The sequence below is a fragment of the Parasteatoda tepidariorum genome, chromosome 6, assembly GCF_043381705.1.
Source record: "Parasteatoda tepidariorum isolate YZ-2023 chromosome 6, CAS_Ptep_4.0, whole genome shotgun sequence".
NCBI lineage: Eukaryota > Metazoa > Arthropoda > Arachnida > Araneae > Theridiidae > Parasteatoda > Parasteatoda tepidariorum.
In genome coordinates this window covers 19,465,811-19,469,455 of record NC_092209.1, presented here as the reverse complement: position 1 = coordinate 19,469,455, position 3,645 = coordinate 19,465,811, and the positions used below count along the sequence as shown (strand labels likewise).

At 32.3% G+C, this 3,645-nt stretch overlaps 1 protein-coding gene across 1 annotated transcript in view; it reads right to left on the bottom strand.

Annotated features, from left to right (window-relative positions):
- The window catches only part of LOC107452978 (uncharacterized), a gene marked incomplete in the record, with an annotated part of 25,745 nt that overhangs the window by 1,103 nt on the left and 20,997 nt on the right, over positions 1-3,645 (bottom strand).

Here is a 3,645-nt window from a genome sequence, read left to right as displayed (position 1 = left end):
AGCAATCTTCCATGTATGAATACTCACAGGATGCAATGACATATGTTCTCGCATATGGGCTCCTAGATTTATTTATTACATTTACGTGCAATTCTGCTTGGGTTGAAATTAGAGATATTTTGTTACCAGGACAATCATCATCGGATCGTCATGATATTACAGCACGTGTGTTCAAACAAAAATGATAATCTTTACTTGATTTCATTGTGAAGCGTCATGTTTTTAGAGAGACACGGTGTTGGGTGTACTCTATTGAATGGCATAAACGAGGATTGCCTCAGGCACACATTCTGATTTGGCTTATTGAAAAAAACCCACCATGCCAAACTGATCAGATATCAGCAGAAATTCTTAATGTCACCATAGATCCAGTCTTATTTCAGATCATTATCCTAAATATGTTTCATGCTCCGTGTGCATCACCATACATGTCTGTTTGAAAATGCACTAATGATATCCTAGAGAATTAACCTGTGAGACTATCACTGGTTTTTTTTCACCACTAAATAAAATTTGCATTTCAAATCATAATCGCAAATGTCATTTACACACTTAAATACAAAATTCAAATTCAAATTGAAAGCGTTGCAACGCACGCAGGGTACAGCTAGTATTTAATAATTCTTCTCCTCATAATTAATAGGTTTTGCATAAATGCTTAAGTTGTTTTTATTTGTATGTAGCGGTGTACAATATTCTGAATTAAATTTCTGAATTCAATATTCTGAAATAATGAAACCTTTAATCATAAAATTTACTACCACTCTAAATATTCAAATAAAATTAATATATAAATAAAAATTTCTTCACTTAATATTATGTTAATAATCATCATTAAATAATACACTACAATGAAGATGCAAAAAGTAAGCATCTTCAGAAAATTAATAATATAATATTTTGAACGGTTGTTACCATTTGCCAACTTACTGCTTTAATTTTCCTAAATAAAATTCTGCGAACAGAAAAGTCCTTCGCAGAGATTCTCTATTGTATGCATATTTTTTAAATTGGAAAAGTAAAGAAGGAAATTTTTGAACGCACTTTTAAAAATTTTGATACAGTTGTTTACATTTCTGGAAACATCGGTCAGCTTATCGTGAACCCAATTCACATTCAATAGTATTACAAGTCATTTTCGGGCACGTCTGTAGCATCAGGTAATATCGGTCCTCATTTTATGGTTTACAACCTCCTGTTGCAGATTTGATTTTTGCGGCTTGTTGCAATAATGTGTGGTTTTGTAGAAAAAGTGGTACAATATATTATCGAAATTAATTGGTTTTTCTACTGTTAGGGAATTTTAAAAGTCATTGATAGATCAAAAAGTACTTACTCCTTATAATTCTAGATCTAATCAGAAATAACTAAATCATTGTGGTATCTGAGAATCTTTAATTTCACCTAGATAAATGAAAATGCTGAAAAAAGTTTCCCACCACAATGAATAAAGGAACTGTCCTAAATATATGACGCTGCGCTTTAACCGGTTAAATTATGTAAAACTGATATTAACCGCACTTGGCTTCAGATTATAGAATTAATAAGATTTTACAAAATTTAAATCGTGTCACTTAAAACAACGTAGCTTATAACTCAATATATGTCCCTTCAATGTGGTAAACCATTTGACAGCATGAATGTGTTATACTCATGTAATTTCCGTTACACATAGAATGCCTTCAATCGCGTTTATAGTTATTTAATTAATAATAAGCATATAAGTTTTAGAAAATTCGGCAGCTAAGCTATGAATGGTTCTGTAGTAACAGTGTTGCGCATAACCAAGTGCGCCCGTCACGGATATCAACTGAGTTCACTTGTCTCCCCTGGAAAGTTAACTAAATAAAAATGATATACATTTTTAAATGTTCGTAGACTCAGTTGATAGAGAGTTCACAGACAAATGAGGTAACTCAGGTTCGAATCCCAGTGGTGGTAGTTAGGTTCGTATTCTGCACCCGATTCGCAAATGCCACAGTCCTGACGTAAAATATCCTTAGCCGTAGACGGAACACAGGTTAGAATCCCCTTGAATCCCGCTTCATGTAGCGCAAATGTGGGTGAGTTCCATTAAATAATCTTCCAATAAGGCCTGATTCTTGATACTGCTTCCCTTGTCTTCAAGGTTGGGTTCAAAATTACAAAGCTAAGGAGTAGAACATTGGTAGTAGTAAACTCAGAATTGGGTCTGCTGTTCAACGGCGGTTATAAAATAAAAAATATTATTTCGTCAAATTAAAAACCTTTTTTGTAGAATGATGATGATTTTGTGACTATTAAATTCACTTCTTGTCAGAAATTAGCTCAAAAATTCTTTTAAGATTTATGCCGTTAGGAGCTGCACTTCTTCGGTGATGTCATGATTGAAAGTTGATTGATGTGTGCAAATTTGGTAGAGGCACCCCTCATGCAGCTCTTGGAGAATTAGGGGTCGCGAGTTCGATCATGATGTCTGATGAAACAATCGGCGTGAAAAAGCGAGAATATGAACGTTAAATTGTCATGATTGAATGTTGATTGATGTGTGCAAATTTGGGAGAGAGGAGTAGCCACTCAGGCGTTGACCATATCGTCTGACCGTGATCGAAATTGCGTGGCATAGCCTTTAAAAGATCGAACCCTAAGAACGGGACTGAGTGTTTGATTGGGGAATGAACTAATATGTCAGCTCCGTGTATCGCGCTCTTATAATGTTTTATTTTAAATAGCATAATTAATAATTTTTATGCGAATTTTATTTTTTAAAAAAGACTATGCCAGCGCTAAAAACTTTGGCAGATCAAACACATGTGAGAGTGCGTGATATTACTTGAAAGTGCTTCTACTTAGATGAAAGGGACGCCAGAAAAGTTAAAAAGAGATAGAATTTCATTTCAGTGATATTAAATTTCTTACTTTTATTTATTTGTAACTACCGTTATATTTATTTTAATATTACATGTAATATATATTTAAATTGAAAAAGAAATAAGCCGAACTCAATTATAATGCAAAAAAGAAAAAATGAGAGAACTGTATTTGCTATCAGGGCCAGGGGGGAAAGCGAGACGGAAAAGAGGAAAGGCTGGTAGTAAAACCATTTCAGTTATAGCTAGTTTTGGGGAGGAGTTTACTTATTCTTTTTTTAAATTTTTCAACAATATCTACTTTATTTTGGAAAAGAAGCAGTTTTATATATATGCCAGAATTATAAAAGAAATCTTGATAGTTACAGATATTTCATTTTTTTCGAAAAAAATGCTGGAATGAAATGTTTTACGTACCAGGTTTTTCTCTTTTCCGTCTTGCTATATAAGGGCTTTCACCCATGGATATGAATGAGTTTTTCAATGAAAAAAAGATATAAACTGATTACACATTATTATTATAAAACGGAAAATATATTATAATTATTATTATACCAATTATTTTATGATTAGCTTGCATCATATAAAATGAAGAGCAAGCTTACATTGCCATTCTGCTAGATAATTAATATAAAGCTTCGAATTTGGGTTTGTAATTAATCGATTACAGATTTTGAAAGATTAAGTAGTAGTTATCTTAATAAAAGTCCATCTAAAATTAGCAGTGAAATCATGAAGTTTGGATAGATATATAACTTATTTTAATATTATCATTACTTTCATATAGTATTTCATT